General features: G+C 43.5%; 1 pseudogene; it reads left to right on the forward strand.

Moving 5' to 3' along the window:
• Window positions 1-1,035: 1,035 nt before the first annotated feature.
• On the forward strand, window positions 1,036-8,857 carry LOC123415203 (annotated as a pseudogene).
• The last annotated feature ends 13,243 nt before the right edge of the window (window positions 8,858-22,100 follow it).

Here is a 22,100-nt window from a genome sequence, read left to right on the forward strand (position 1 = left end):
AGGCCGCCCCACGATGCCACCGCGCCCGCCCGTCACCTCACCGGTGCTGGTGATGGAGCGTGTGGATAAGATGAGACAAATGATCGTGATTGAAATTCTTACAAATGTAGGGGGCTTTTTGAAACAATGAAGCGTTTTCTCAGATCCACTTAGGAAGGGACTGCGGGTTGATTTCAACAAAACAGAAGTTTTTTTTTTGTAAAATTGCAATGACGGACGGCAGAAGCGCTCCGCGCTTTATTATTACTAGCAAAAGAGCCCGTGCGTTGCAACGGAAGAGAAAGTAACACACGCTCTGAACGCAATATATTTTCACATGGCATCACATTTGTGTTGCCGATGATGGCTTTAGTGCTCACACAATGAAAACACGTTTGAATATACAGTCACTCGGAATAAGATGAGAAATATCTTGTTTCTCCCCACGAGGTTTTCCAAAGATGTGCATGTGTTGTTAACGATGTTTTTTTTCTCTCAATTTGGTTTTAATTTAATGAATGTTTATTGCAATTCGTATCGTCGCCAGAAAGAGAGAAGAAAAAGGGACCGTGTACTACAGATTAAGTTTGCACCAAAAATAATATTTAAGAAGTATTCAACTGCTAAAAATAACATCCTATTTAGATTCTACACATTTTTTAATCAAATTTCATATATAACATGTTAAAATCGGAGTTACTGTTTAAAAGATATGGATAATTTTGTTTTAGATAAAATGTGGATTGATTAACTGAAAAGTTAGGGCTTTTTTTATTAGAATACAGAGGGCGGGTTGATTACCTGAAACATGAGGGGATTTTCGGAAAAATGCAAAAATATGATTTGTTTTCTGTCTTAAATCCGGACTGCGGGTTGATTATCTGCAACATCAGGGAATTTTCTAAAAAAAAGCAAAAAACGATTTTTTTTAACTTAAAAACGGACTGCAGGTTGAATACTAGTAAGAGATAGGGGAGTTGTGGGGAGTACAATTCAATGCTGGTAGTCGAACAGGCGGGGTGGCGTCGTGGTTGACAACCGTGGTCGCCCATTTTCATCTCCGCACCGCACGCCTTCTCCGTTCGCGCGGATCGCCTTCATCTCGCTGCCTTCTCCCTCTCCTCTCCCCACCCAAAACCCTACCATCTCCTCTCCATCGACGCCATGGCGCCGCCGGGCTCGCCTTCTCCCTTCACCGGTGAGCCCCTCATCCACGTCTTGTCCCTGACCCCGACCCCAACGCTAACCCCCAGCCCCAAGCGCTAACGCTACTTCTCGTGCCGCAGTCGGCGGGCCGATGCTGAACATGATATTCCAATCTGCTTCCGACGGAAATCTCTCCCTCTTCAAGAGTACGCGGCTGTGGCTCTCGGTTTCCTCGTTTCCGATCTTTGGTTGGATATTCAGTGCTGATTATTTTTGCGTCCAATCCGCTGCAGGGCTGGTGGTGATTCTGGACATGGGCAGGGGCCGCCTCAAGGAGACGGTGGAGGCGCTGAGGGTGGAGGATGCCGGGTTGCTGCAGGGTCTCGGGGCACTGCACGTCGCCGCTATCAGAGGCAGGCTGGAGGTGTGCAGGTACCTGGTCGAGGAACTGCATGTTGATGTGAATGGCGTCGACAAGGGAGGTCAGGAGGTCCCTCTTTAGGATTTTGTGATAACATTTTGTTTATGCTTGCTCATTAATTATGGCGGTGTAGGAAATTATGGATTTGCCAAATCTCACCAGGTGCTAGTTTACATTTGCATTGGGTTCATGCAGGAAGTGAACCCCTGTTTTGGTTTTCATGCGCATCCAAATATAATCATTGTTTATATGAGTTGCTTGATCTGTAGATCCAAAATCATGATTTTGTTGTGTCTGATGTTTGCGGGTGTGCTAAGGTTAGGCCTGGTAGTCTGAAGGAAATAGCTATTGTGCTCAGTCATGAAGTAATGATAATATGACATCTATGTTGCTCTGCGTATTAATTTGCCACCCAGTTAGATTTCATCTCTTCAATGGTAAGATATGTCTGTGCCCTGTGTGTTTGAGAAAAAAAGTTAATCATATACCTAGCTTCATGTGGAAGTGGACCATGCTCAGTTATGATGCCTCAGGTAATATCCTATATATGTATGTGTGTGTGTGTGTGTATTATTATTATATTTTCAGGATTTCTTATTTACACCTTCCATGTCTTTTTGTGGAGATGAAAAGTTACGCATTGGGACAAAATTATATTTTTTCCTTGCTAAATCCAGAAGTGGTTTGCATCAATAAGAACTACATCACTGTCTGCTTGGCAGGTAGAACATGTCTGTTTTTTGCGATACTTTCTAAGGATGTGGGTATCGCCAAATATCTTCTTGATCATGGTGCCAATCCTAACAAAGTCAACAACGATGGGATCTCCCCTTTACATCAGGCAACTGTATCAGGTCTACCTCTACAAACACATGCCTCTGTTTTGTGCATTTGTGCACTGCATTTTTTCTTCTTGTCTTGTGAATTTCAACGTTGTATTATGGTGTGGTTTAGTACTGTACTAGCATATATTTTTCTTTGTTTCATATGGTAATAAGTTATATTGGCTGTAATCCCTTCCTGTCCAATTAAGGCCCTGTTTGGAACCATAATAGATTATGATAATCTGGATTATGAACATAGATTATATAATCTGGTTTATAAAAATAATCCAAGTGGGTATGTTTGGAGGCCAGATTATATAAACTGTAAACCAGCTTTTAAATTGTATAATGACATGCTTGCCCTTTGTTTACAAGAAAAAATAGGAAAGTGGCGGTGACACTGCGTAATTCTCTTGAAGTTTACAAGGATAACACGTCATTTGAAATCCATAATCTCATTTTAACTGGGGTAGAGCAGATTATGAGATTATAATAATCTGGTCATCTAATTTATAAAATCTACAATATAAACTGTCCTGTTTGGAAATACAATAGATTATAAAAACCAAATTATATAATCTGGGTGGTTCCAAACATGACCTAAGTCGTTATTTATTGCACATGGCCAAGGCGGAGCGAGGTGCATAAGACTTTTCAAAAGAAGGATATTATCCCAAGAAATACCTATCCTCTGCTGTCAAAAATCCATGGATTCATTTTCTGTCAGAATGAGAATGAGAATGTTACCTCTCCTCTTATCCAGCAAGTTCATGCATCTTTCTTCAGGAGATTGTGAAGCTGTTAAACTATTGCTTGCTAAAGGAGCCTATGTTGACCCAGTAGCTTCTTGTGGCACGCCACTTCATTGCGCTGCTACTGAAGGGCATGCTGACATTTTGAAGATTTTATTAGACCACAATGCAGATGTAAGTTTATAAGTGCATATGTTTCTGACTTAAGTTTCTCACTGGACACCTGAACGTGCATGGTAAATTTTAATTCCTTGTGTTCTGATAAAGTAAACTCATTAGCTGTCTTCCTCATGCTGTATTAATTTACTGTTTTGTCTGGTTGCTTGATTCTACTTTCTTGTCTTTTGCATTTTAAATCACGGATGACTTGGAGCTCAAATGCAAGTACTGTTAGCTAACTTCTTCAGCACAGCTAACTAACTCTTTTTTCTCAAACACGTGTCAAAATGCGTTTCATTTTGCGTCAGAGAGAAAACGTCAAGATGACACAAAGCACAAGGAAAGACTGAAGGGACAAAGCAAACCAAGCGAAAATTAAGAAAAAAATCCTAAGGCCTAGCTAACAAAAACGTGCAGAAGAAGCAAACAACAATGCGTACAGAGGATCAAACGGCAGGAACATCAGAAGATCCCACGTGCAGCAGTAGGCGTCACAGTGACTTGACCCCTGCCTTCTTCCAAAGGCTAGCCTTATGGAGAATTGAATCCACCAGTTCTTGGCAATTCAGCGTCTCATCCTCAAGCACACAACCATGCACTGTGAATCACCAAATCTTGCACATTTTTTAGATTTTGCCATCTTAACTCTTGGACAGTTAACTCTTCATATCTTGGTTACATTTTTCGTCTTTCCTTGTTCAGATCGTGCCATTGTAACAAGTGTCAAAGTACTTCATCCACTTCTATTTAAATTCACTGAAATATACTATCAAATCTAGGATCTACATAGTTCCTGGCCTTAATAACCGCTGTCATTGCATGCAACTTACGTTTTTCATGGAATACATGATATATACACAGCACAACTTGTCACTTCTGGTCTCTTGAATGTTGATGCCGATACATTCAAAATTACTTCTTGATGCAATTTCCTTTTTGCAAATTTGCTACAATATAATCTTTAACTTGTGCTAATGCTTACTTTTCAGTGCCATTTAAAATTTCAAGGTTCTACAAAATGCTTGTAAGCTACGAAATACGCTAGATAATAAGTTAACAATTTTCGTGGGTATTTTGTGATGACTTGAAAGCTGCTTGATTTCTGTGATTCTATCTCCTTTTATCCATTTTACCTTTACCCCTTTATTATCATTTGACTGTATGAGCTGATATCTTAATTGTTTCTCACCAGCGCAACAAAATGGTAGATGGTAAGACACCTCTCATTGCGGCTGTAGATGCTGACTCAAGGAACTGTATGCTTCTCCTTATTAGGGTATGGTACCTCCATCTTTGCCTTCTCAAGTCCTTCAATTTTGATGATTCTGTTTGCTTTGCAATGACATATTTTTCTCGCTGAAGTTGAGAAGTTCGACTTACTATGCCGGCTTTTGTTTTGTGAACATTGACTGCAGTTGACGCTGCAATTTGTCCCACTTGCAGTAGACACTTTCTTAACTATTTTTCTTTCGAGCTTTTCGTCATTTTGGTTACCACAAGCATGATGACAGCGAACTCAACCACATGAACTAGCTGAAAATTCGTTCTGAAATGGTGGCCCCTATGCTTGCTATTCATTCCTGAAAGTGTAGAAATGTGAAATGCTATCCTGTTCATCTTTAGGACAGACATTTAACATCTTCTTTTATGATAGGCTGGTGCTGATGCCAAGGGAGCTTTAACCTATGCTGCAGAGAATCTCCATTCTGAAAAACTTGTTTCAACTGACTTCGTCAATTGCATTATGGAGGACGTTGCTGCCAACCGTGTTGTTCCAGATGCTGTAAGATTTTACCTCTTTGAGAGTCCATGCTTGTCGAGTTTTTTTTTAATGAATCATTCTTGTAGAGTTGTACTAAGCACTGCAATATAGTGCATGCGCATTGTTTTTTAGAACTCTATATGCGTGCATATTGACCCTAACAAGTTGCAACCCTTGCACACACATTAGGAACTCTACGGAGAACAAAATGCACAATCTTTCGGAACCTGTAGTTGCTGACAATGGTCAAGATCCAGGTACCGTATCGGATTATGGGTAAAGCGCCGATACATCCATGGCGTATTCAAATATTTTCTGCTAAAAAATAGAAAAACTAGATTCCCAACGTGGCTTTGATACTGGTATGGCGCAACTGGACATGCTTTGGATGAAAGCCCGGGCCTGTTGGATTACAACACAACTTTCCCACGCGAATAATGCATTTCTTTGGTTAGAAAATGGAAGTTTTCATTACACCTGGCCTCTGCATCAATGACACATACAACCTAAATTTTACTACAAAGTTCAGTACAACCCAAAACACGGCCAAATTAGAAAATGGTGACAGTCAGTACACACTGAAAAAGTCTTAGGTATTAATTAAGAAGTCTAACTGAAGCACATGACCCAAACCGGGGCATAAATTCTCTGGAAGTCACAAATCGGGACATAAATTCCCTGGGAAGTCACATCGGCTCCTTGGCGTCAAGTTCCATTTGCTCCTTGTGCTGTGAATGTTGTAGCACAGCCCTTGGTAAAGCAGGTCTAGAACTCACTGGGGGCTCAACCTCCCCACTGTAATTTGGGAATAATATGTAGCGGCTCAACCATCTAGCCTGACAAAGGTGGTGTTTTGGGCAAGGGACTCTAGCCAATAATCATAGTTGTGAAACTTGCAATGTAAAAATATTTGCGCAGTTGCCTTTGTAAGTATTTTTGGAAGATCAAATGCAAGACATGTTCGCATTAGTTGACTTAAATGAATATTACCACTCCAATCTATAGTCCCTGATTGTGCGCAAGAAGGGTAGATGGAGATTCTCTCAAAGTTATGTACAAGATTGAAGATGGTAAATAGTATACTACAATGCATGTGGGACGTTCAAAAGGAAGAAATCAGTACCATCTTGCCGGTTATTAATGAGGGAAATGTTACTTTCTCATTGTGGGCAAGGCTGGTGGAACTGGTTAGGTTGTATGTACATAGATTAATGTATCATGTTGATATTTGTAGTTAGCAAAGCATGATATCAACAATTTGCGGGAATTAGTTAATAATTTAGACAATAAAGTATTTGTAATACTGGAAGTAACTCGAAAGTATGCCATCATAGATGTGTAAGCAAATGATCTTTATGTAGTGAGATCCATATTTTCCAAATCTTTACATCAAAATTCAAGGTATTTTTTGAACTTATCTTCTTTTTTTTTGCACACCTGAATTAACTTTCAACATCTCAATGATTCAGGACGAGCCTGTGTTCAAAAAGAAAATTAGAGCAGCAGGGTTCAAGAAACTTGCGAACCACTCTTTCAAGGAGAAGGATTATCTTGCTGCAGCAGGATCCTACAGTGTGGTATATTAAAGCATCATATACTTCTTACTTTGTTCCTTTCCAACATTTCGTTTAGTCCATGTCTTATAATTATAATGGATTTGTGTGTGATTCCTTTCCAGCATTTCATTTAGTCCATATATTATACTTCTTCTGTCCCAAAATAACTATCTCAAGTTTGTACTAGATTTAATACAAAATTGTACTATACTTGAGACACTTATTTTGGGACGGAGGGAGTAATAGATTGTGTACCGCTTTTTTTCCCAGCTCTCCCTGAAGCAGCCAAGGTTTCTTAATTTCACAGATTATTATGGCCTGGTTTTACATTACTATTTAATGCAAATACATTGGTCTAAAATATCTTTTGGAAAAACTTATATGCAAATACCAAATTTTCACGCCGAGCGGGTGGCTTAAATCAATGATTACAAGTCACATGGCAACAGATCTGTAGCCTATGACAGAGGGAGCTGATAAATAAGACACTGCTCTGCTTCCAACAAGTCATGAACATGAAGATGGTAGATTATTAGTGTGTTGATCTGATGATTGTGCATTTTAATTAAGGAAAAAAAATCAGTATTTTATTTACCACTCTTTTGTCATATACTAGCATGACAGTACTGTTGTTTAGGTGTTACTGCCTTCTGTTTCTGTTTAAGACATGTTGGATAATGAATGAGGTGATTAAAAGTATCATGATATTCACTTGTACGAAGACACGTTGACAAACAATTTACACACTGCTACTTTTTAATTCACACGTAGTATTACCTCATCATTCTTAGTACTCTCTCCGTAAAGAAATATACGAGCGTTTAGATCACTACCTTAGCAATGTAAACACTCTTATTTCATTACAGAGGCTACCTTGGTAATCTAAACACTCTTATTTCATTACAGAGGGAGTATTTAATAATTATTGGTTGGGTTCATTGGCTTTGTTTTCCAGGCTTGCTCATTCTTGGTTTAGTTAAATGCTGGCTCAAGTAATTATCTATACTATTTCGAGTATCCTCTCAGCCATGTGCTGGATTTCCTATTTCACTGTCGAGTGCCCAAGTAAACAATTTATTATTTATTTTATGGTCACACTGTTGATTTGCCCTGCTGGTTGTAGGCAATGATACTTGATCCAGAGGATGCAACCGTTTACTCGAACAGGAGTGTTTGCTTGCTTCTTATGGGCGAGGGAGATAAAGCTTTGATAGATGCTAACGAATGCAGAAAAATGCGGCCTGACTGGCCAAAGGCCTGTTATCGGCAGGGTGCAGCTCTGATGTTGCTGAAGGTTAGATAGAAGATGCTGTTGGATGTTGTTTCATCCTTGTCAGTTTGTCTGCACATTTTTTTTTACCATTAACTTGTGTTTTATCATCAGGATTACAAGGGTGCTTGCCAACGTTTCTTGGAAGGACTAAAGTTGGACCCAGCAAACACTGAGATTGAGGATGCATTGCGGTATCCCATCTGCCCGTCACTTTAAGAATGCCCTTTTCATATTGGTGGTTAACTACATACTTTCTTCGTTCAAAGTTACTTGTCGCAAAAATAATAAAAATAGATATATTTAAAACTAAAATACATGTAGATACATCAATTTCTCTGCAAGTATTTCCAGACGGAGGAAGTATGAACTAGAACTGAGTTCCATGTTTCAGCACATCTCATTGTTAGTCATGCATTAGCTATGCCGTAGGTACACACTCGTTTTTACACTGAGATTGCTTTATTTTTTTTCCTTTTTTTATCAAGACATATGCATGGCTTTTTCTTTCTTTGTATTTGTGCATCGGCCACTTAAATATGTTACGCCATGGGGCGTTTCCAGCTCTGATGGTTCTTCTTGAAATGTGCAGGAAAGCTTATGATGCCATGAGAGATGTCTTGGACTCGGAGCACAAAGGCTGAGTAACTGTCTTGAGTTGCAGGGGGCAGGAGCTCTGGATCTAGTCTCTAGTTGAGTTGCCATTCAGGGTTTCACCTTCTGCTTAAAAGACTTTGAATTCCTATAAACCAAAGAAGTGTATATTACCCCCTGAAGTATCCTGGATCTGACTGTATCACCCCCAAAACTCTATAATTGATTACCTAATCCCCAATGTTCCGAATGCCGGCCAAATCACGCCCTCCCCAAGGGTGCGCTTGTATTGGGTGTAAAATAATACGAAGGTATTTTTTTTACACGTGTAACTTACAGGCCAGTGAGCAATTTTCAGCTGGAAATGAAACAACCGATCGAGGCATGTATCTTTTACGGAGGTATTTCAAGAGGAAACGCTGATCCAAACAGGCCTCAAGTGGTTTATATGGCGGTTTTGCCTATGTGACTGGATCAGCAACCGTGCGGACGACTATTGCAGTGATGATGACCACGTGCTCCCCCTTCTCGTTCTTTCCACCGCCCCATCTTCTTTATCCTCCTCCCACATCCTTGCTACTCCCTCCCTTTAGATGGTGGCATGCAAACATGGCTCATGCCCTCGCTGCGTAGCCGTGTTCAGATCCACGCATCTACACCCAAATTTTTGTGATTTTTTTCAAATTGATTAAGTTTTTACAAATTTGTGAAAAAAACACAACCGATGAACTTTTTTAAAAAACTACTGAACTTTTTTCCAAATTGATGATTTTTTTCGAATGGGTATACTTTTTTCAATTTCCATTTTTTTGCATTTTTTGAAAAGTCAAATTTCAAGGGATCAAATGGTTATGTGTGTTGAAAGCAACCGAGACAAAACAAATGATTCTGTATCAATCTTTGCTGATCTCATTTATATACATGTACAAGGGACGCCTCCTGAGAGGTGTCTGTTCGCAGCGTGTGGGACATCCGCTAGTGGTTACCAAGTTTGAAACCGTCACACTCCGTTCCCTTAAGCATGGATTAATAATAGGATTAGTTGAATCCTAACACTCCCCCCTTATCATCTTGAAAGAGTTTCCTCCAAAATCCTTGTGGGAAGAATATGAGGAGTAGTGTAGGATATGTTGCTAAAACTCATTCAAATCCGGTGAAAAAAATAAGGAGAAAATGATGCAACACATACTGGTTATTGTCTCTTTTAACTCAATATGAGAAAACTATAGAGTTCAGAGGTCAATAAATCTGTCGTGATACTTTTCTAAAATCCCCGATGGGGAAAACATAAAAGTATGACATATGGTCTTGTGTTGATATTACCTCGTTAATAACCTTTATGAGAACCTGTAAAGTAAACTCATGAAGAAAAAACGAGTATAATATGATGCTTCGAACAGGAACAATTCAGGAAGATACCCCCTGATTCTTGTAAATTTCGAAGCCGTCACATACCAATTCCATGAACATATTTCTGGAATGTCAAAGTTCGTAGAGACTTGGTGAGCAAATCCATCACATGATTTGACTTGCAAGATATGCAATATGATGATATTGCTTATTATGTAACATGTTTGCATTCGGGCAATACAAGCAACATTATCATTGAGATAATGGTTGGTGGATGTAGCCACGAGATATGTTTTGAAGACTCTCATGATATGGCTATCACACCTAGCAGGAACACAAACGTTGTCTACGATCTGACATAGTGGGGATATGATTGATGTATCCAATGATATTGGTGTCCAAATTTCTCTAGAAGTGAAAGATTAGGACAAAATGTTTGATGCATTGGAGATATCGAAATATATTCTTGACTCCCAACCTGTGTTTGATGAATCCAATGCATGACCTGTGATAGGGAACTTTATGTCCCAACTGTTTGAAGTAGAGATCGGTAGAAAACACCAGTGATGTAAAAGTGAACTCTGTGTCATCTTTATTGATACTTCATGTATTTATAGTGTTACAAGAGATGCAAAGGAAAAAGTGCCTGTTTGGCAAGGGGCGTGGGAAACCGACAACAATTGCTAAGCACTAGTAGAAAACAGGGCTATCGTTCGGCCCTGACTAGCCCATTAGTCCCGGTTCTTGAGAACCGGGACCAATGGGGGGGGGGTATTAGACCCGGTTTGTGAGCCCAGGGGGCCGGCCGGGGCCTCGTGGGCATTGGTCCCGGTTCGTGTAGAACCATTTGTCCCGGTTCGAGCCACGAACCGTTACCAATGGTCCTCGCTGCTGGCCCACAACCATTGGTCCGGTTCGTGGCATGAACCGGGACAGAAGGGGTGGCTTTAGTCCCGGTTCTGTCCCGGTTCATGCCACGAACCGGGACAAATAACTTGCCTATATATACCCACCGCCGCGGCAGAGCACTCCACAGTGCTCTGTTTTTTCAATCCAGCGAGGTTTCTAGTTCACCTCCTATGCACATGAGGTGTTCACCTCCTATGCACATGAGGTGTTCGGTGAAATGCCCGAGCCACACTAGTTAAGCTTTCTCCTCTCGAAGCTCGACCTAGGAGCTCCAATTTTTTCGAGATTTGTCTAGATTTAGGGGTCCGTCACGCCCCGTCCCGTTTTCACCGCCGTTGATCGCCCGCGCCGATCTTGTCGCCGACACCATCGTGGTGAGCCTCTTGTTCTTATCTTCTTTATGATACTTGTCTGATTTTCTTACTTTAGATAGACATTTGTCTGATTTTCTTAATTTTGACACACATAATTATATGTAATGCACGCAGATGAACCGGCAATGGATGTATGGTGACAGACACACCTCCGAGTACATTAAGGGCGTGCATATTTTTCTCGAAGTGGCTGAGGCAAACAAGCAGAATGGTTTTATGTGTTGTCCATGCAGTAAATGTGGGAATACGAAGTCTTACTCTGACCGGAAAATCCTTCACACCCACCTGCTTTACAAGGGTTTCATGCCACACTATAATGTTTGGACGAGGCACGGAGAAATAGGGTTATGATGGAAGACGGCGAAGAAGAAGAGGACGATGACAACTATGTGCCCCCTAAATACGGTGATGCTACAACGGGGGGAGCTGCTGAAGATCAAGAGGAACCAGACGATGTGCCCGATGATGCTGCAACGGGGGAAGTTGCTAAAGATCAAGAGAAACCAGACGATGTGCCCGATGATGATCTCCGCCGGGTCATTGTCGATGCAAGGACGCAATGCGAAAGTAAAAAGGAGAAGCTGAAGTTCGATCGCATGTTAGAGGATCACAAAAAAAAAGTTGTACCCCAATTGTGAAGATGGCAACACAAAGTGGGTACCGTACTGAAATTGCTGCAGTGGAAGGCAGAGAATGCTGTGCCTGACAAAGGATTTGAGAAGCTACTGAAAATATTGAAGAAGAAGCTTCCAAAGGATAATGAATTGCCCGACAGTACGTACGCAACAAAGAAGGTCGCATGCCCTCTAGGATTGGAGGTGCAAAAGATACATGCATTCCCTAATGACTGCATCCTCTACCGCGGTGCGTACGAGGATTTGAACGCATGCCCGGTATGCGGTGCATTGCGGTATAAGATCAGACGAGATGACCCTGGTGATGTTGACGGTGAGCCCCGCAGGAAGAGAGTTCCTGCGAAGGTGATGTGGTATGCTCCTGCGAAGGTGATGTTGATGGCGAGCCCCGCAGGAAGAGAGCACCGAAGGAAGATGACCACGGTTGAAACGACTGTTCGGAAACAAAGAGCATGCCAAGTTGATGCGATGGCACAGTGAGGACCGTAAGAAAGACGGGAAGTTGAGAGCACCCGCTGACGGGTCGCAGTGGAGAAAAATCGAGAGAGGGTATTGGGCTGAGTTTGTACGTGACCCAAGGAACGTATGGTTTGGTTTAAGCGTGGATGGCATTAATCCTTTCGGGGAGCAGAGCAGCAATCACAGCACCTGGCCCGTGACTCTATGTATGTATAACCTTCCTCCTTGGATGTGCATGAAGCGGAAGTTCATTATGATGCCAGTTCTCATCCAAGGCCCTAAGCAACCCGGCAACGACATTGATGTGTACCTAAGGCCATTAGTTGAAGAACTTTTACAGCTGTGGAATGGAAACGGTGTACGTGCGTGGGATGAGCACAAACATGAGGAATTTAACCTGCACGTGTTGCTGTTTGTAACCACCAACGATTGGCCCGCTCTCAGTAACCTTTCAGGACAGACAAACAAGGGATACCATGCATGCACGCACTGTTTAGCTGACACCGAAAATATATACCTGAGAAGCTGCAGGAAGAATGTGTACCTGGGCCATCGTCGATTTCTTCCGACCAACCATCAATGTCGAAAGAAAGGCAATCATTTCAAAGGCGAGGCAGATCACCGGAAGAAGCCCGCCATGCGTACCGGTGATCACGTACTTGCTATGGTCAATGATTTACACGTAATGTTTGGAAAGGGTCCCGGCGGACTAGCTGTTCCGAGTGACGCTGGGGGACACGCACCCATGTGGAAGAAGAAATCTATATTTTGGGACCTACCCTACTGGAAAGACCTAGAGGTCCGCTCTTCGATAGACGTGATGCACGTGACGAAGAACCTTTGCGTCAACCTGCTAGGCTTCTTGGGCATGTATGGGAAGACAAAAGATACAGCTGAGGCACGGGAGGACCTGCAATGTTTGCACGAAAAAGACGGCATGCCTCCAAAGCAGTATGAAGGTCCTGCCAGCTACACTCTTACCAAAGAAGAGAAGGAAATCTTCTTTGAATGCCTGCTTAGTATGAAGGTCCCGACTGGCTTCTCGTCGAATATAAAGGGAATAATAAATATGGCAGAGAAAAAGTTTTAGAACTAAAGTCTCATGATTGCCACGTGATTATGACGCAACTGCTTCCGGTTGCATTGAGGGGGCTTCTACCGGAAAACGTCTGATTAGCCATTGTGAAGCTATGTGCATTCCTCAATGCAATCTCTCAGAAGGTGATCGATCCAGAAATCATACCAAGGCTAAGGAGTGATGTGGTGCAATGTCTTGTCAGTTTCGAGCTGGTGTTCCCACCATCCTTCTTCAATATCATGACGCACGTCCTAGTTCATCTAGTTGACGAGATTGTCATTCTAGGCCCCGTATTTCTACACAATATGTACCCCTTTGAGAGGTTCATGGGAGTCCTAAAGAAATATGTCCGTAACCGCGCTAGGCCAGAAGGAAGCATCTCCATGGGCCATCAAACAGAGGATGTCATTGGGTTTTGTGTTGACTTCATTCCTGACCTTAAGAAGATAGGTCTCCCTAAATCGTGGTATGAGGGGAGACTGACTGGAAAAGGCACGCTTGGAGGGGAGACAATAATTTGCAGGGATGGATATTCTTGGTCTCAAGCACACTGCACAGTTCTACAGAACTCTACCTTGGTGACCCCTTATGTCGATGAACACAAGAACAGTCTGCGCTCCAAACACCCGGAGCAGTGCGACGACTGGATTATATGTGAACACATCAGGACTTTCAGCAGTTGGTTGGAAACACGTCTCAGAGATGAAAACACTTTTTGTGATGAGTTGTACTCGTTGTCCAGGGGACCATCTTCGACTGTTACGATTTGGAAAGGATACGAGATAAATGGGAATACATTTTACACGATCGCCCAAGATCAAAAGAGCACCAACCAAAACAGCGGTGTCCGTTTTGATGCAGCCACCGAGAGGGGAAAGGACACATATTATGGTTACATAGTGGACATATGGGAACTTGACTACGGAGTAGATTTTAAGGTCCCTTTGTTTAAGTGAAAATGGGTCAATCTCTCAGGAGGCGGGGTATAGGTAGACCCACAGTACGGAATGACAACAGTGGATCTGAACAATCTTGGGTACACTGACGAACCGTTCGTCCTAGCCAATGATGTGGCACATGTTATCTATGTGAAGGACATGTCTAGCAAACCGAGAAAAAGAAAAAATAAGGAAGCGGATACATCATACGATGAGCCAAAGCGCCACATAGTTCTTTCAGGAAAAAGGGACATCGTGGGAGTGGAGGGCAAGACAGACATGTCCGAAGATTATGAAAAGTTTCATGAAATTCCTCCCTTCAAAGTCAAGGCTGACCCAAGCATCCTGATAAATGATGAAGATTATCCATGGTTACGGCGCAATAAGGAAAGGACACAAGCGAAGAAAAAGTGAAGACTTTCTCCACAACTATTATGATGATACCATGCCAACTTTCAACCTTTTTGTAGTTAATTTGAAATGCATGTTGTAACAGACAGGTTTCGTATGAAATCCTGATACTTCGAAAAAATTAAAATAAAGGAATCAACTAAAAATCTTTTATAAACCTCTAGTATTATTGAAACTAAAATTATATAGAATTTTATTACAAACTTTAATAGAAAAAAGAATTATCATAAAAGAAAATAAATAAGTAATTAGAATTTTGTTCAAAACATTAAAAGCAAAAAGAATTATCATAAAAGAAAATAAATAAGTAATTAGAATTTTGTTACAAACTTTAATAGCAAAAATAATTATCGTAAAAGAAAATAAATAAGTAATTAGAAACAAAAAAGAAAGCAAAAAACAGGAAAAAAAATAAAAAAGTGCCACCTACAAGGCCACCACGACCTGCATATGACTAGAAACCCATTACTAGGGCCAGGATGCACGCCCGTAGTAGGCCCAATAGGCCCACAAGCACAGAGAGTGATTTTAGGCCCGTAAGCCTGCAATAGAGAGGAGCTCGAAGTGGTTGATTCGGCAGGGCTTATAAACCACTCCAAGCCCCTCTCGGCTACCGAGGTGGGACTAAACATAGCATCGCACCATGCAAGGCCTTTGGTCCCGGTTGGTGGCACCAACCGGGACTAAAGGGGGGCATTGGTACCGGTTGGTGCAACCAACCGGGACCAAAGACCTCTGCTTCCTGCCCTTCGGGCTGCTGAAAAGAGACCTTTAGTCCCGGTTTGTGCTACCAACCGGTACCAATGACTCTGCTTCCCGCCCGTTGGGCTGTTGAAAAGAGACCTTTGGTCCCGGTTGGTGCCACCAACCGGGACTAAAGGTGGGGCTATATAAGCGGCAATTTAGAAATTCTGATCTCTCCCCCCTCTCCATTCGATCCCGACGCCGACGCCGCCGCTGCCCCTGACGCTGCCAGGCTGCCGGAGTTGCTGCCAGAGTCACTGCCGCCCCCGAAGCCGTCCTCGTCGTCGTCGCCACCTATGCCGGCCGCGTGCGCCTCCTCCATCTGCCCGCCTACGAGCAACCCGACCCTCCTCTGCTTCCCATGGTGAGATCCGCCGCGCCACTCCTCCCTCTCCTCCTCTAGCTCCGGCTTCCTCTCGTCGGCAGGCGCCCTCCTCTCCCCACGCCGCGGTCAGGCGCCCCCATCCTCTCCCCTCGCCGGCAGGGCCGGTCCTATGATTTCGGGGGCCCGGGGCGAATCTGACTTGTGTTCTTAGGATTATATGTGTGTAGCTATTATTGGTTCTAGTAGTACTTGCTCACTTCAAGAAATTTTATCCTGGGAGCAGTCTACATATGGACGTTGCTCCTTGAAAAAAATGCATTTTTGTGTTCTAGGAAAGGATAGTACCTGCCAGGCATGATACTTGATATTTTACTAGTACTATATACTCATTTTTGTGTTCTATGCATTTCTTTTAGACACGTCAATAATTAGCTGGCTCCTTGTTTCAAAATAATATGATACAATGTCACTACTAGAAGGTGAAGTACTTGTGATGACAATGCAATCAAACTGGATATATATTCAAAAAAAAAGCCATTGCATATTGACCAACTATTATGAGGTGTATCCAACGCTTCTAAAAATATAAGTTCGACTATTAAATGTAAACTATGCACACTTTTTTAGATTTAAAGGGGGGACTATGCTATAAATTTAGAACATTTAGGTATAATGACGTTGTAAAACAGTTCATGAGACATTTTGGCAGAACACCATAAAAATATGAGAGTGTGTAAGCAAGTTCATGGCTAAATACGAACAAAGATGAAATATTTTTAATTTTGTAATAATTTGACTAAATCCAAAATTGTCAATGGGCACAAAACATGTTCTTTATTGGGAAATAATTTATATTCTCATATGGTGCTTTCCTTGTTCTTAATTAGTACACGGAAAGAAAATTATAGAGCAATCAAATCATTATTGTCCTTCTATTGTTTTAGACTACTTTTATATGCTATGCCGAAGAGAATAAGCGCTGAAAGCATGCTTGCGTTGAACTAGTTTATTTTACTATATATAGAAGTAGTTTATTTTTAGCAAGAAAATTAGTAGAACTAGTTTATTTTTTAGTTCATTTTACGATGCCTATCCCGCATCCTCGTCGTCGACTCGGCGGAGGACACCTGCTTGATCAAAGGGGCCATGTCCGGGACTGGGCTTCGCCCGGCTGGTATTGGGAGGTGCTACCTTTCGAGGGGCGTAGGTTGGTGAGGAGCCGGCCCGTTGTTGACCCGATCCTTGTTTGGTGGCGGTCGCGTGGACCAGTGACGGTGCTTAGGCTTCCGGACACCGCGGAGGTGGTACGTCACCGTGTCAGCGAGGAGGACAAGCACGTCCGTCGCTACATGGTTGCGTTGGAGGGCAGGTTCGACAATACCTGGCAGGTTCTTCAGGGATCTCAGTGGAGCTATGATCCTGTGATGGTTCCTTCTCTTTGGGTGTCCACCGCCCGCGACGATACCCGTCGGGCGCTACGGTTCTAGCTATATTAGTGATGCTATATGTATGACAAGAGATGATGTAGTTTTGCTTATAATTCAATGCATGCTAATATGAATACTACTTTATTTTACGATTTGGTTTTGCTTATTGAATGCTCAAATTAAAAAAGTACTCCTACTTTGAATGCTTAAATTGGAGAGCACTATGCAGAAATCTAGGAGCCCCCTCCATCATCCAAGTCGTCGTCCCCGTCACCGACCCCCCTCCGACCTCGAGTCAGGGTCTATATTGTTTTATGCTATTTTACCTTAAAGAGGGTATTTAATTAGGTCCTACCTAATACTGATGATCATGTTGCTGTAAATGTTGTATGACAATGTTGTAAAGGGTAGTAATTGGTCTCTTCAGCTGCTTTTCAGAGATGGAGTTCTTCACGATTATACTTGAGAAATCCTCCAGCAGGCAGGTGCTGCCGGACAATTTTGTGAAGATGCTGGACGGCCATCGACCACAGAACATGAAGCTGAGGCAGGCCGACAACGGGCTTTGCAAGCTGTGGGACGTGGAGGTGGTGTTCGACACCGATGGAAGCACGTACCTAGATCGTGGCTGGAAGCAGTTCGTCCGTGCCTACGACCTGCAGCATGGGTACTTCCTTGTCTTCAGGTACGACGGCAACACCAGGTTCGCCGTGAAGGTGTTCGACATGACTATGTGTCGGAGGCGCTACCAGGACGCCGACGATGCCAGTATGCTCTGTCTCTTCTTACTCTCCAGTTGGCTATGTCTCACACCCATTTAAAAAACATTTTTGCATTTGGCAAGGCAATGGGAGCAGGAGCAGCGAGTACTGACAATGTTGTAAAGGGCAGTAATTGGTCTCTTCTGCTGCTTTTCAGAGATGGAGTTCTTCATGATTATACTTGAGAAATCCTCCAGCAGGCAGGTGCTGTCGGATAATTTTGTGAAGATGTTGGACGGTCATCGGCCACAGAACATGAAGCTGAGGCAGGCCGGCAATGGGCTTCGCAAGCTGTGGGACGTGGAGGCGGCGTTCGACACCGATGGAAGCATGTACCTAGATCGTGGGTGGAAGCAGTTCGTCCGTGCCTACGACCTGTGGCACGGTTACTTCCTTGTCTTCAGGTACGACGACAACGCCACGTTCGCCGTGAAGGTGTTCGACACGACTATGTGTCGGAGACGCTACCAGGACGACGACGATGCCACTACGCTCTGTCTCTTCTTCCTATCCATTAGGATATGTCGCACACCCATTTTAAAAAAAACTTTTTTGCATTTGGCAAGGCAATGGGAGCAGGAGCAGCGTGGCAGGTGCTATGTCTACGGCAGCAACGACTCTGGCTATAGCAAAAGTAGCAGCGACTCTGGCTACAACAAAAGTAGCAGCGACGATGGCCTCGCAATGGTGATCCCACAGCTGGGCGACAGGGCCATGCCAATTCTGGTAGAGGAGTACATCCCACAGCCTGGCCTGGGGCTTCGCCGCTCTAAGCGCATCAGGATGATGGAGAAGGTGAAGAAGCAGGAGTGAAGATCTTAAGAACCTGATGGAGCTTTAATCTTTATAGTGTAAACCTTTTAAGTACGATAGTGTTGAACTGCTACTGCACTTTTAAGTATGATGGTGGTGTGTGAAAAGGATCGAAATGGACCTAGAGGGGGGGGGGGTGAATAGGTACAAATCCAAATTTTAACAATTACTTAGCAATTTTAGGCTAAAGTGTGGAATATAAGTGTAAGCCTAATAATTGCTATGACAAAGAGTAAGCTATTAGGAGTGAAGCAAGGCAAGCGGTAAACAATAAGCAAATACAAGTATGTAATAAGGATTAACACAAGTAGAGAGTTAGGGTTAGGAATAACCGAAACTCCGAGAGAGACAAGGATGTATCCCGATGTTCACTTCCTTGGAGGGAAGCTACGTCACCGTTAGAGGGGCGGATGTTACCACGAAGGCACACCAACGCCATGAAGGCTCACCCTATTCTCCCTTTGAGATAACTCCACGAAGGCGTTTCTCAACCACTAGTGGTAAGCCTTGAGGTGGCTTCCAAACCTTCACAAACTTTCCGGGGGATATCACAATGGTTTGATTCCTCTCCGAAGACTCCTACCGCCTAGGAGTCTCCAACCTCCAAGAGTAACAAGATCACGGGGATTGCTCAAAACTTGCTCAAATCACAAATCACTTTGGTGGGAAGGAGGAGAGGGAGATGATCTATCTTTTGATTGGAACAACACTCTAAAGGACTCACAAATGCTCTTGGGGTCTAGGATTTCTTGTAGACAAGAGTGAGTGAGAGGAAAGGTGTTCTTGGGTGTGTCTTAGCTGTGTTGAACAACCTTTCACGAGGTGGGAGAAGAGTATTTATAGTGTGGAGTGAAATCCAGCCGTTGGAGGTGCAATAAGTCACACAGGGTCCGGACGTCCGACACTTGCCGGACGTCCGGGCGTTCGCGAGGGGCCGGATGTCCGACAGACGTCGGACGTCCGAGACCTGTAGGCATGACTGTAACTCTTCTTAGTTTATCATCGGCCGGACGTCCGACAGGGGTCGGTCGTCCGAGGCCTGTAGATGTGCCTGAACATGTTTGAATTCATCATCATACGGACGTCGGGAGTGGCCCGGAAGTCCGTGTTATACAACACAATTTCTACTGGTGGTGGCTTCCGGATTTCCGATGGGTGTCGGACGTCCGGCGCTCGGACGTCCGGAGGTAGCCGGATTTCCGAGATATAGTGCACACAAACTACTGGTGTTGACCTCCGGATTTCCGGAGCTTGGTCGGACGTCCGGCCCTCGTTCGTCCGGAGGGAGCCGGATTTCCGAGATATAAGCCTTACAAACTACTGGTGTGTGGCTGCGGATTTCCGGAGGGAGCCGGATGTCCGGCCCTCGGACGTCCGGAGGGAGCCGGATGTCCGAGGTAATTGGACATATGTTGAATTGTAGACAGTGGACAGTATGTGGTGTTTGATATGTTTGTAGAGATGTGGTATGAGCAAGTTTATCGCAAAGCCTGTGATCCCCTCTTAATAGTGCGGGATCCCTATACTCAATATCAGTAAACTCAAAAGACTATTCTACAGCATCTCTTCTTAATCCCGAGTCTTCTCGAAATATGAATCACCAATCTTTTCAGGCAACCTTTGGCACATAAATCTTAATCTACTAAAGTATTTGCCGTCCTGAGATACACTCAACAAATAGGATTAGTTTCCTATGTATGTGTTGTCATTAACACCAAAAGACAATTAGGGGCATAGCATGCACTTTCAATCTCCCCCTTTTTGGTAGTTGATGACAACATATACATAGGTCTCAAAAATATTAACCATACATTATAGTCTAGGAGATATTTAGTACGGAGCTCCCCCTTAGGATATGTATGATACAGAAATCGAAGCTCCAAATGGATCAACATGGAAGGATAATAGATCATCATAGAAGTAAATGAGAAAGATATAATAGTCTATGATGATATCATAGCAAATCACAACCATTCATAAGTAGCCATACATGAGTTTTATCCATTACCTTAAATCTCCAAAGACTGAAAATGACGAGAATAAAATATTAACTACGATACATTACTCCCCCTTTGGCACCAAGTACCAAAAAGGGAGCCATCAATAACACCAACCAAACTCAGAGATCATCACCATCATCATCAGCATCATCAGCCAAACCACTGCCCCCAACCTCGTCAAAGAACTCAGACCACTCAGGACCAGAAGGGAAGCCAAAATCAATGGAAGGAGCAGCAGGAGGGGCCTCATCATCACTCACAGTAAGATCGCCCGAGGCTCTCAAACGAGCCTTGAGGGCATTCTGAGAGGAAACTAAGCGGGAAACCACATCATGGGTTTGACCACACTGAAAGGAGACAACCTTCATCAACGCAGAGTGAGCTTTGCCAAGGAATTTGGCAATGCGACCGAGAGACGCGGAGCTAGATGAAGGGGTGGCGGCCCGTGCAGCAGTGCGGCGAGTGGTAGTAGAGGAAGAAGGGGCGTTCTTGGGAGAAAAATCATTCGCCATGTGAGCGGGAATGGACCACTTGCGATGGATGTGAGTGGTAGCCACAGAGAAATCAGCAACGTGATTAATAAGTGCCTGGATGAAAGGAGCATGAGGAAAGGATCGCTTGAACTGAAAGCTAGCAAGCCGAATCTCATGCCATAGGAAATGGGGCACATTGATTTTGGTCTTGGGGTTCTCGAACAAGTGGTACATGATGTCGATACAATAGCCACTACAAGAACCCTTATCACCCATCTTGGGATAGATGGTGCGGATGACACACTGAAAGATAATGAAGTAAGGTGAGCGCCAGATGGATACCTGGTTAAGTTCCTTCTGGTGCTCATCCTCATCAAGCTCACGTAGTGGTTTGAGGAGGTGTCCACACACGTCAATATTCTTAGGCGCATGGTTAGGATCATCCTTATGTATTTTATGACCGGAATGGGGAAAACCCAGAGCGGCAACAAAAGTAGCATAAGTGGCTTTGAAGCGAACGTCAGAGGTCATCCAGGTGACAATGTTCTCGGAGCCAAAATGACATGTGGCATAGAATTGGTGGATGGCAGCAGCATTATAGTCGCAATGAAAAGCAAACGGGGCGGCAAGCCCCGAAGACTCAATAAGCTCAATGGCACCCGGATATTTCGCCGGGTGCTTGCGAATATGCTCAATATCAATGTAAAGATGATTAGATAAGCCCTTAGGAACTATGACTGTGGAAAAGACGTCCGCCTGGACGTTTGTGCGAAAACGTGAATCCGTAGAATCACTGCCGACCACGTATTGAGTTACGTCGCGGCGGAAAGTAAGATAGGAAGCTGCCCCAAGGGAGGGAGAGGGTCACCTTCAGGCTGGGCAGGAGGCGGTTGTGGCATGTAGGATGCCCTGCGAGACCCGAGCTTGGACCTTCGAGCGA

The sequence above is a fragment of the Hordeum vulgare genome, chromosome 1H (assembly GCF_904849725.1).
Source record: "Hordeum vulgare subsp. vulgare chromosome 1H, MorexV3_pseudomolecules_assembly, whole genome shotgun sequence".
In the NCBI taxonomy this organism is placed as follows: domain Eukaryota; kingdom Viridiplantae; phylum Streptophyta; class Magnoliopsida; order Poales; family Poaceae; genus Hordeum; species Hordeum vulgare.